Source organism: Polyodon spathula, chromosome 2 (genome assembly GCF_017654505.1).
Source record: "Polyodon spathula isolate WHYD16114869_AA chromosome 2, ASM1765450v1, whole genome shotgun sequence".
Classification (NCBI taxonomy): domain Eukaryota; kingdom Metazoa; phylum Chordata; class Actinopteri; order Acipenseriformes; family Polyodontidae; genus Polyodon; species Polyodon spathula.
In genome coordinates, this window is record NC_054535.1 from 4,400,827 (window position 1) to 4,414,759 (window position 13,933).

Consider the following 13,933-nt stretch of genomic DNA (forward strand, 5'->3'; position numbering starts at 1 on the left):
CACAAAGTGGATCAAATGCTACTCCCAAGAAATGTGCTTTGAAATACAGAATTGATGAATAAAGGCTAGAAGCACTGGGGATTTGCATAACTGCAGCAAGCTGGGATTTATTATTAAGTATAGAATGTACTGAGGCGAGGAAAGTGCCTACACTGGTAAACTCCTGTCCTCTCACACATGTTTCTAAGATCACTCTCAAAGACTACTGCAACTGTCAAACGAGACACAAGGAAAACCAGAAAGAAGCAGGGTATATTAATAATGGGGATGAAGAGCTTAACATTGTGGCTTCTAGGTGGTGCATTAACTTGATAATTCCTTCATGACAATTCACTTTCTATTGACAATTCACAGTTTTTAAAACAGTTTGGCCTCAACCTCTCTAAGTTTAAGGCACCATTGTGTGACTGTTTGGATGAGACAGAATCAAATGTACTTTCTGTGTGAGTTACTTTTACTGAACAAATAAGGCCATAAACCCATACAGCTTTTAAACAGGGTAAAGAAAGTGACCCCTACGTTCTTGTTTTTTAAATTACTTGGATGTATTATTATATTGTCCAATGCACCACTATTCATATCTTGCACAGCAGATACATTTATCACACAAACAGGTTTAAGCACAGGAAGACATCTGAACGTTTTGAACCTTTTTTTTTTCTTTTCTACCTAGCTTTTCTTTTGCAGTAGTAAAAAAAAAAAAGATTAGACAGAATGATTAGTAGCCTGTGTGACCTTCCACTTGCTATAGTATCTTTAATGATTATTGGGATAGATGAAATCTCACTAAGCTTCACTGAAAGAGGGGATTAACAATCAATTATTTACAACCAATATCTCTAAGCTTTCCCAAATAAAGTGACACCGCAGGAATTTGCATGAGAGTTCTTGGCAGATGCAGTTTTATTATTCCAAGCAAATCTTTGAACCCCTGTTGAGCTACTTGAATGTATCTTTGTGTCATGAATTTCAGCATGCGGTGTGTTGATGCCATTTACATTTCCTTCTGAGGAGGTTTAACTACAGCTTGCATAGAGTCTGTTTTCCACAGCATGAAGCACCACAAATTGGCTAAAGACAACAACATTTGCAGAATTTTATCAGAAACCACATGATTTAAGGAGGCGAAAGTTTGCACTGGTGCAAAAAGAATGAAAAAAAGGTCCACAGTCCTACTAGCTAGTATTTTTTGCACAGAAAATGTGGTGGGAGAATAAAATAGATTCACACATCTTTACTACAGCATGGGCTTTTATGATATAATTTATTGGTAATAATTTGTTGAACCATAAGACATGTCAAATAGGGGTTAACTGCTAGTTTATTGGCTGTAACATGGATTGAAGGACATGATACAGGGTGGCAAGTTGAAGTATATGTCCCACACTTCAACAGCAACCAGGACATCATCACTTTTTCACCCCACAAATTTCCACTCCACACATGTACACACTTGCTCGCTCAACTACAAATCTCATTGGCTGACCTACATTGCTACACGTAAGTGTTGTGTGCTACACAACCAAACAATTCACAGATTTGTATTTTCAATGCATGACATACTGAATTTTTTAAAGGAAATAAAGAAAGCACCTAATCAAGTATGTTTTTACATCCATTTCCAAGATTTTACAAACTTCATTCACAATTTCCATGACCTCCATGACAAAGTCGAAGCCTTAATCACTATTTTAACGGAAGCTGTTATATTGCACCACCCCTCTGGTTTGACCTCTTCCATTGCCGAATCCAACACATTCCTATTGGATAAGGACATTTACTTGTTTCTCCACGGCAGCTACATCAGCTACAGAATATAATTATGTATATAGTGCATCTGCATTTCCCATTTCACATATTGGATTAAAATTGTGCATTTTGAACAGGTAGGTCTATTGTATTTTTCATTATGTAATGATTTGGACATTGCATCTCAGTGGACGAATATTGTCTGATAACACTGCTGTAACATTTAACACCCCTTTGTTCCCCGATGGTCATGCTTTTGGCATTTCTATTGGTAATTGTTTCTTTGTCAATTGAAAATAGCATCAAACATATTTTCTTTGGAATTTGTTACTTATTTCATGGTGATGTAAATATGCTTCAATATGTATTTTAACCCTTTAAGGACTCTGAACAATTAAACATGATCATACCAAGTATCATTCTTGGCCCTGTGATCAGGTAAACACAATAAAAAACACACTTTGTTTCTTTGACTTACTGGGCCACTATACTTTGCAATAAAGTTTGTAACGCATATCATTGGATGGGGAGGAACTGAATTTCACTGCCTGACTGTTTGTTTTCTTTGTGTGATGTTACTGAGAAGGGCATTTCATTTAAAAAGGGCGGAGACAGTTTACAGCAGCAAGCAAAAACAAAACATCACAGGAATTTGATTAGAGTTAAGAGAAAATGTGAAAACACTGTAAATCTGAGGGATTTGACTTATATGTATTCTGTCTCGTGTTTTAATACATATGTTTTTACAACATTTATAAATATCAAGAAATGAGTGGATATAAGCAGATAATGTTTCATGAACTAAATTGATCAGATACGTTTTATTCCATTATTACTGAATAATGGAATTAACTATTATTTTATTTATAAATATTTAATTTAAGAAAATAATTGAGTGTAGTATTCATTATTGCTTATAAAGACCCTTAGTTATTTGTGAATAAACACTAACGTTCATAACATACCAGGGATTCCAGAATCTTATTAGAATAACCCTCTTTAATATTAATTAATAATAATAATAATAATAATAATAATAATAATAATAATAATAATAATAATAATAAATTACTTTACATTTTTAAAAAATGAAATATTGTGTTGAAAAAAAAAAAAAGGTTTTATGGTTTCTTAAGTAATTTATAATGTTCCCCAGAGTGTTCTGAAAAAAAGGACACAAATTCCAAAATTCTACTGTAAAAAAAAAAAAAAAGAAAAAAAGTTTTTTAGTGAATTTATATAGGAAGAGTTAAATGCAGCCAAAAAAAAAAAAAAAAAAAATAGCTCCTGGGGGAGAATCCCACTGAAAAATGCTTGGTCCTAAAGGACTAAAGGTCACTGCATTAGCAGTGGATAACATAACTTGTGCAGCTCATTGTCCCAAGGGTATACATTATATCAATTTTGAATGGAATGAAAACATTGGCCCGTTTAATAGGTTGGCAGATCCACCAATTTAGCAACATAGCAAAATCTTCGGATTGAGCACAAGGCGTCAGTGACAGCTGTCAACAGAATTTATATCTGTGACATTTATATAATGCTGCAAGCTGTTCATGGTCCAACATCTATAGCTGTTTGATACAGCTGTTTTACAATTCTATCAGGTAACCCATGTGTGGCATTACAAAACCGGAACTGTAATACTGTACCCATTCTTAAACTTTACATGTATTGATGATTTTGCAGCAAGCAAAACTCTCAGTGTAGCTCAATCCTAAAGCCTTTTCTTGCAGTCCTTAAGATCATAGCATTGAATCCCACTTCAGACCTTTTTTTAAATATTGCATTGGTTTGTTTTCTTGCTGGCTTAATCTTTCAAGTTTTCATTTCAAATACTCCACTGGATTATCCATCAGTCCAGGATGTCTTGTCTCCAAATGGCAGGTACATTAGCACAGACACAACTAGATGATGTTCATCTACAGTGCAAACAAAGGTAAATCCCATTTCCAAGTAACTATCTTCATATTTCCTTGACTTGTTTTAACGAAGATGATGCATTTGCAGAATCATTGTATCTCTTCTCATGCACCACATCATTGGGTCTGCTTTATTAAGTGTGTTTTTCCAGGCTAAATAAGTATCAGTATTATAAATAAAAAAAACCTTATGAGTTTGTAAAAATTTACATCGAGATGTGTAAAATGATATTTTGAAAATGTGTATTATTACTATAATTACTGTATTATTAGAAAATGATTCAGCACCATCAGCCAATCAGCTTCACGCTGGTTTCTATCTAATGGTAAGTGTCCACTGTTACATCATGGCATCCACTGTGAATTCAATTTAAAATCAAGTACAGGCTTTTTCTTTTGCCTTGCAGTAATGAAAGTCTACTGGACAGCAAATACTAAACAAAGACAATCGGTACAAATGCATTATCCACCAAAACTAGCCAATCAATACTTTGCACCAACGAAAGCAACCAATCCTGTACCTACAACTGTCGAATTAGCTAATCACATCTGTCGGCTCTACAGTTCAGTAACATTGCTTCAGTCAGATAGCTGTCACTGTCCAGATAAACTATGAAAAAGTTATATGTTTAATAAAGCAATTAATTATTTTCATTCATTCTTTATGTGATCCTTTATAAACATTTTTTAGGACTATTTTCCTAAAACTTTTCTCAGCAAAAGGGTACCTGACAAATCATGACAAGTTGAAGATCAATCTAGGTTTTAAAGTGTTGTAAAGAAAATAAGAAGAAAATGTGTTTTGTAATAGCGATAGTGCCCTCTTGATGAAGGCTGTACCATATGATAGTTGACCTTGACTTCAGCTCAGGATGCATAACTCCAGTTGCGGTGAATTAGAATACTCGCTGCGCCCTCCTAGAAAGTTAGACACGCCCTTCTTGGGGGGGGGGGGGGCACATCACAAAAATTGGGGTACCGTGAAATGGGAAAATACAGAATAACTTATAGATTTTACTTTTTGGGGGACACTGAAGTTTCAATTCTAATGAATCAGATGCATTTTTATTTCATTAAAAGCGGGTGTTGGATACTTGACACACGCATTAAGAGTATGGCAAGAACTGAAGGAAAGAAAACAGTCTTTTTTACATTACATATCAATGTATTTCATTATTTATCAACTCAGTAAAGAGGTGGAGCTGAGGAGAGAAACCCATACTACCCCAACCAAAAAGACCTCAAAGACTTGATTAGAAATCTTGGTCTCACCAAGTCCAATGCCGAGCTTTTGACGTCTAGGCTCAAGCAGTGGAACTTGTTGGATGAAAGTGTGCAAGTCGCAGATCAGAGGAAGCGTCATCAACCTTTTTCCAGCTTCTTCACCCGTCAAGATGGGCTCTGCTTCTGCCACAATGTGACCAGTCTGTTCGAGGCAATCGGAATTGCCTGTAACCAGAATGAGTGGTGCCTCTTCATTGACAGCTCATCCAGGAGCCTCAAAGCCATGCTGCTCCATAATGGTAACAAGTACCCATCTCTTCCCCTGGCTCACTTGGTGCACCTCAAAGAGGATTACAACAGCATCAAGACCTTGCTGGATGCCTTGAAGTATGATGAGTACAGCTGGGAGGTCATAGGAGACTTCAAAATGGTGGCATTCCTGATGGGTCTCCAAGGCGGTTTTACCAAGTTTCCCTGCTATCTTTGCCTTTGGGACAGCAGGGACACCAAGGCGCACAATCACAGGCGGGACTGGCCACAGCGGACCGAGCTCTCTGTGGGGAGGAACAACGTCAAGTGGGAGCCACTGGTGGACCCCCGGAAGGTGCTGATGCCACCACTGCACATCAAATTGGGCCTTATGAAACAATTTGTCAGAGCTCTAGATAAGGAGTCGGCAGCCTTCAAGTACCTTCAAGACTTCTTCCCTAAGCTTTCTGAGGCAAAGGTCAAAGCCAGTGTCTTCGTCGGACCACAGATAAAGAAGATCCTGGAGTGCAATGAATTCCCCAAGAAGCTCACTAGTAAGGAGAAAGCGGCTTGGAACAGCTTTGTCGCAGTGGTTCGGGGCTTCATGGGCAATCACAAGGCCAAAAACTATTTGGAGCTGGTTGAGACTCTGGTGAAGAACTACGGCACAATGGGCTGTAGGATGTCCCTCAAAGTCCATATCCTTGATGCTCATCTTGATAAATTCAAGGAGAACATGGGAGCGTACTCGGAGGAGCAAGGCGAGCGCTTCCACCAGGATATACTGGAATTTGAACGCTGCTACCAAGGACAGTATAACGAGAACATGATGGGAGATTACATTTGGGGGCTGAGCCGTAAAAGTGATTTACAGTATAATCGTAAATCTCGAAAAACTACTCACTTCTAAATCTTTTGTAGTCATTTTTGTATTACTTTAGTATAAATACATGTTAATTTGGATTCATATGTTATTTTTTTCTGACTTTATGTGAACGAAAAGACACAAATTCGCCCGTTTTCTCATTGGAAATAGGTAAATTTCAAAATATCACTGTCCTGGTCACAAAAGCAAAGTTTGTGGGGAATAATAGCCATTTTCTTTACTTTTGAGGCATAAGCAATTAGGAAATAACACTTACTACCCAGGAACAAAAATTGTGTTACATAGTGTATTTAATGTATACCTTTTGAAACTTCAAGTAGCCTATATTCTGGTATAGTAAGCAAACTTGTTAAATTTGCAGACGACACAAAAGCAGGAGGAGTGGCAAACACTGTTGTAGCAGCAAAGGTCATTCAAAATGATCTAGACAAGATTCAGAACTGGGCAGACATATGGCAAATGACATTTAATAGAGAAAAGTGTAAGGTACTGCACGCAGGAAATAAAAATGTACATTATAAATATCATATGGGAGATACTGAAATTGGAGAAGGAATCTATGAAAAAGACCTAGGAGTTTTTGTTGACTCAGAAATGTCTTCATCTAGACAACGTGGGGAAGCTATAAAAAAGGCTAACAAGATGCTCAGATACATTGTGAAAAGTGTTGAATTTAAATCAAGGGAAGTAATGTTAAAACTGTACAATGCACTAGTAAGACCTCATCTTGAATATTGTGTGCAGTTCTGGTCACCTTGCTATAAAAAAGATATTGCTGCTCTAGAAAGAGTGCAAAGAAGAGCGACCAGAATTATTCCGGGCTTAAAATGCATGTCATAGGCAGACAGGCTAAAAGAATTGAATCTGTTCAGTCTTGAACAAAGAAGACTACGTGGCGACCTAATTCAAGCATTCAAAATTCTAAAAGGTATTGACAGTGTCGACCCAAGCGACTTTTTTGACCTGAAAAAAGAAACAAGGACCAGGGGTCACAAATGGAGATTAGACAAATGGGCATTCAGAACAAAAAATAGGAGGCACTTTTTTACACAGACAATTGTGAGGGCCTGGAATCAACTCCCCAGTAATGTTGTTGAAGCTGACACCCTGGGGTCCTTCAAGAAGCTGCTTGATGAGATTCTGGGATCAATAAGCTACTAACATCCAAACGAGCAAGATGGGCCGAATGGCCTCCTCTCGTTTGTAAACTTTCTTATGTTCTTATGTTCTTAACTGCCATGCTAACTGCCACTGCATTTTTTAATTATTGAGTTAGTGTGAAATAACGCACACAACAGATGGTGCGGGGCGACCAAAACTAGAACATATTGCCTTAATTCTGAATCAGGCATGTTTATAAATTGTTTCAATTTTATATATGGGGTCATAGAATGATGATTAATACATTGTTGGTAAGATAAGGACTGAGCCTTACACAGTAATAATGATCTATTTCTATTGTTTGGAGTAATGTTATAACTGTAATCTAATATGTCACGGCAGAATATAATTTGATGAATGTTGAGTTACTGTTAGGCCATTTACCATATGGTTTTTATGTTTTGTTTATATATAATACAAATTACACACATATATATATATATATATATATATATATATATATATATATATATATATATATATATATATATATATATATATACAGCTCTGGAAAAAATTAAGAGACCACTGCAAAATTATCATTTTCTCTGGTTTTACTATTTATAGGTATCTGTTTGGGTAAAATGAACACTTTTGTTTTATTCTATAAACTACTTACAACATTTCTCCCAAATTCCAAATAAAAATTTTGTCATTTAGAGCATTTATTTGCAGAAAATGACAACTGGTCAAAATAACCAGTACAAGGTTGTCCTGGAAGAAAACTTGCTTCCTTCTGCTCTGACAATGTTCCCCAACTCTGAGGATTGGTTTTTCCAGCAGAACAATGCTCCATGCCACATAGCCAGGTCAATCAAGATATGGATGGAGGACCACCAGATCAAGACCCTGTCGTGGCCAGCCCAATCTTCAGACCTGAACCCCATTGAAAACCTTTGTAATGTGATCAAGAGGAAGATGGATGGTCAAAAGCCATCAAACAAAGTCGAGCTGCTTGAATTTTTGCTCCAGGAGTGGCATAAAGTCACCCAACATCAATGTGAAAGACTGGTGGAGAGCATGCCAAGACGCATGAAAGCTGTGCTTGAAAATCAGGGTTATTCCACCAAATATTGATTTCTGAACTCTTTCTAAGTTAAAACATTAGTATTGTGTTGTTTAAAAATGAATATGAACTTATTTTCTTTGCATTATTCGAGGTCTTACAACACTGCATCTTTTTTGTTATTTTGACCAGTTGTCATTTTCTGCAAATAAATGCTCTAAATGACAATATTTTTATTTGGAATTTGGGAGAAATGTTGTCAGTTGTTTATAGAATAAAACAAAAATGTTCATTTTACCCAAACACATACCTATAAATAGTAAAACTAGAGAAAATTATAATTTTGGAGTGGACTCTTAATTTTTTCCAGAGCTGTGTATATATATATATATATATATATATATATATATATATATATATATATATATATATATATACCATATATATAATGGTAACTTATTTGAATAAAGAAAATAATAAATAGTTTCCATAATAATAAAAATCAAACAGTTTCCTGTCCCCCTCTTCTCATATCATTGTTTTCATTGGTTATCTTGAATTTTTCTTAGACAAAGTTTTTCTACAATAATTTAAACATTTAATTCCATTCAGCCTAGATCTTTGCCTTGCAAATTACCATTACTGTGTATTTCAAAACCATTTAAAACCCTGAGGGCTCTTCAGCACGCAGGACTCAAACACTCCAAATGGCTGTCATTGAACTCATATACAATTCTCATAGAGGTATGTACAATTATTCATAGTGTTAATTTATAATACATTAAAATAAGTTCCTCTTAAATAAATTGGCTTAACATTTTAAAAACAATTTAAATGGGTTTAAGTACCACTGTGCACAGGGTTTTACTGCATACACATACATCAAAGTAATGTTAAAATGACACACAGTACTCATTCCCTTGACAAAGTCTATAATATTAATTTATGAAAGGATTACTGACTGATAATGACTTCTGTGTGTATGTAAGTGTGACAGGGTCTTCCTCATGTTACGCGTGTGGGTAGCCGCTGTTCAAGCATACAGAGAGACAGAGGTGGTGTTGAAACGTCGGCACAGGTGTGCAGGTTTTATTCACACACAAACAAACCGAAAGGGACACAACTGCACCAGAGCTCAGCCTTTTGGGGAGCCTTTAATGACTAGGCATACAAAAAAATATATATAGGTGCCGTCTACTCTACTAGGATTAGAAGAAAGAAAATGTAGTATTGGTGTCCTGTCGATCAAAATACAAATTCTTAAATCACAGCTGACAGATTGTCTATCTGGAGGCAGGGTGCAGAGCCAGTGCTCTGGCAATAGGTCAGTATTACGGTCATGTGATTGCTCTGCTGGGAGATGTGATACTAAAGGTGTAATTTTGTGAGCCCGAACAGACCGAACAGAGGTGGACATCCTTCTTGCCGCAGTTCGTGTTCTGCTTGTTTGGTCAAACAGCCCGGTCTGCTCAAGGAGGCATGGTGGTGCAGTGGTTAAAGAAAGGAGCTTGTTATCAAGAGGTTACCAATTCAATCCCAGCGCAGACACCGACTCACTGTGTGTCATCCTAAGCAAGTCACTTAACCTGCTTGTGCTCCATCCTTAGGATGAGATATAAAACAGCAGTTGTTGATGCATATTTTACTCCCTAGTCTCTGTAAATTGTTTTGGATAAAAGTGTTTGCTAAATTATTAATTTAAAAAAAAAGGAGCACAGTCTTTCACCACGGTCCACTAAAACCTGGTGCCGGCACTGTCTAGCACATGCATATGTTTGCAGGAGAGAGCCTGACGCTTCGTCTGTGACGTGCTACCAGCTGTGTTTTACTTACAGGGAATCGTAGCTGAGGACTGTTTGGCTGCGGTTCCATGCCCGACTGGTGGGTGTGTCCTGGTGGGGTATCTTGCTATAAAAGGAGCCCATGACATGCCCCTAGCTGAGAGCTAGGACCCAAACAGGTCTGTATGACTATATCTACAAAGACACTTTGTGAGAGCTTTGTGATAAGCATACAAAGAAAATAGGAAAAAGTCTATTTTAACACATTGATAAATCATATAAAATTATTTTAATAAATAAAACAATCTATTCTCATTTGCACTTTCTCTCCTGCTATAGCACTAGCACTACCGTATGTAGGTCTGACAAGAAATGTCATAAATTACTTGCAACACGAAATGAGACTTGAATCCAGGGTACATGTGTAACATACTGAGGTACCAAACGATAGCTTTGTCTAAACCACGGTGCACTTTCATATGTTGAAATGTACCCAAGGACATAGACCCAATTTGCATTAATAGCAACGGCTTAGAATAGATGTCAATTTGATCAATTGAAGAAGGGCCAGGAAATCAGTACACATTCTGAGTAACATCCAGAACATATTGGTGATGGGGTAATCCAACAGAAGCATTTGAAAACCTGAAATAGGGTTACAAATTAAGTCTGTTTGCCTAATTAAGCAATTGTAATGGACTAAAACCAGTACAAAACTATTCATGAGAATAATTAAACAGCTTCATCCTGTAACAATTTGGTATCTTACTACAGTAGTTTTTTCACAATTACAATCATTTAATAACAATCATAAACATCTCTTGTTACTTATACTTGCTTCAAAAGTAGGCCCTGTGTTTGGTGAGATGTACACTTGACTTTCAAACCTAGAATAAGATACCTACAGTATTATATTATATAATTTGTATATGCAAAAACTTCACTATTGGGTCTGATATGTAATACCTCTTAATTCTATGTTACTTTCACTTCAAATGGCATGTTATTTAGCACACACTTTCAACATATGTTAAACTATTGTAAATGCAGCAAAGTCTCTTAAAAGCTTGTGAAGTGAAAATGTGTTTCTATTAGTCTATTTCCACAACTGCTGCATAAAGGTTATGTGTAGAAGGGTATCTATTGAAATACATCACCTACCACAGTAGTGCTTGTCTGAAGATTAATGAGGTATTTCTGTAGTTCAGTTTTTTCACAAGCACAAGGTCTGTATTTGTGATATCATTAATTTTACAACACCAGGGTGTTGTCTCCCAGCAGTCCTATGGCATATTGCTACGAAACGCATTCTCTAATTAAACCTAAAAATGTAACCTTGTGACATTCAAATACTGTCGTGCAAACTAGCTTTGTACCAGGAGCCAAGAATCCTCACAACTAAGAGTACTGTTGTTACTGACATTATCAGGCATGCAAAGATTCTAAAAAGTTTTTTTTTTTTTCTGACCTGATTATTATTCTAAAAAACATACATTACTAGTTCTTGCCTGTTTTTATTTTGCGTTGGTGGTATGACAATGCATAAATGATGGAACATAATAAATCAGTTATTTTTAACTATACAGCCCATATTATATAAATGAAGATTTAATTGTTCTGATGCATCCAGTAAGTATGAGCACAAATGCATTTTAACAGGTTTTCTTCTGAAGCATATGTTAGTGTTCAAAATGATAATGAAAGTAGAGGATAGATCATTAAACAAACAGTAATTTGGCTGTCGTATTTTGATGCAATGCTGATCCATGGAAAGCATTGGTTGCCTGCTAATACTTTGACAAATGCATTTTAATTTAGCAAGTATTACATTAAAAACTATTAATATAATATTACAACATAATATGGGCTATTCTTATAGAGAAAATGTAATAAAAACATTTAAAAAATAAAAAAATAGGAACTGATTGTGAAATTCATGCATGTATAACAATGGCAAATACATTCCAATTAAACATGACAGGATTCCAATATATAACTGATGAGTTAACTCTGGAAAGCAGTAGAGATCCTAAATTCAACACAAGTGTTATAATTTAAATCACAATCTTAATGTTAAGAAGCAGTAGCTTACATTAGCTAACATAACTGCAATATTTTAAAACCAGGGCAAATGTATCTTTAAGACAAATGGAAATCAAGTAACATAATGACAACCATTTATTTGTCAAACATCTCAGGCCAATAATATTTTCAACAATAAATATCTGAGTATGTATTTAGAGTCTATGGGTGATAAAACCATTACTGTAATGAACTATTTAAGTATTTAAGTGCATTGCAGACCATCTTGTAAGGATATTGTATTTTGTCTGGAACACCTAATTAATATGTCCCTGCAAAAAATGTCTCTTCATATGGATCAGCGTCATCCAATTAATTTAGATCATCACAGCTATTTGAATAATGGAAATAATGTACAGTACCATATTTGGAAGGCCATTTTAATCCTATTGCACAAAAGGGTTATAGAGGAGTTCAGAATTCATGGGGTTTAGCCTGCTGAGCCTTCTAGGAAATGTATTCAGATTAGCAGTATAAATCAGAGCCATAAACCAATATTTCAAAGGAATCAAGCTGGATTCAGACAAGGATAAATAATTCAATCCATGCTTTGGAAGTAGATCATAAAAATGACTTAAGAATTCACTGCTCAGAGATGGTCTGATCTGAGTTAATGTAAAAAGCCAATGTAGTACGGTGTTGCTTGTGTTGAAATATATCAAAGCTCCTAATGGACAAAATCAATGCCAAAACAAGACGATGGAAGAGAAAAACATTACTGCATGGCTTGTTGACGCAAGTTCCTTTCTACACTGAAGGTACTTGTTAAAATGCTTATACAATGCAGAAGTTAATTTGGAATTCCTTCACACAGATATAAAGTATAAAGGTTTAGAACAGTTTTTGTTTGATTAAAACCTACATTTGTAGATCAGCACTAAGTTTGTCAAGCTGACTTCATACAACACTGCCTTGTATGTACAGTATGTTACTAGCCTGTAAGTACAGATGGTATAAAATGATTGTGCCCGTGCCTAATAAAAGTAAAATTGAATATTAATAACTACTATACTGTTTTATTTCTGGTTTCAATAGGGTAGTGAATACTATGCATTTGATTGAAAATGCAGTTGTAAGGGAACTCCTTAAAGTATACATTGCAAATGAACTGCACTTGAAACTGCATGTCCCATTCTGATCATGGGCATTTTTAAACCACAAAAGCAAGGCGTCCTCATTGAACAAATTGGAAACGCTAACAACTCGCATCCACAGTTTGCTGCTCATAGGCCTGGGTTATTATAGCCCTTTTTTTTCAGAATGTTTGACAAAGTGTTTTTTGGAATGTTAATCTGCAGAAACACCTTTCATTTTCTTACATGGTGGTGCATTGTCCACTGCTTTCAACACCTCCGCTTTTGTCTACGAGGATAGTGCACATTTTTGCACTGCTTCACGGAAATGTCATTGATGCGTGAGCACTATGGCAACTCGAAATGCATCATAGGATCAGTAGTCCCAACAACAGCACTAAAATAAAGAACAGAGATAATGATCTGGATGCAAGTGAATACATTTCCCAATATCCTTTGCACTGTTGGAACTAGCGTGATTAGTTTTATTCACTCTAATACGAAAGAAATACTTTATAATAAGCCTTATATTTGAGTAACATGATCAGTTACAACAACATGAGCAACCATTTTTTCATTTTTTTCTTGTTTTTGTGGGCTCAGGATATCCACTTCAAATCACCATCACTTTATTATTTTTACAAATGTTCATATTATTTTTTCATATTGCATATACCCGGGGGCACTGGCACTAGGGTTTCTGGGGGTGGGGCAGCTCACCCTGGCTTTGCATGGCTTCCATCATATACAGGAGTTACAGTTTTGTTCAATGGCTTTCAACACCCCCACTTTAAAAATTG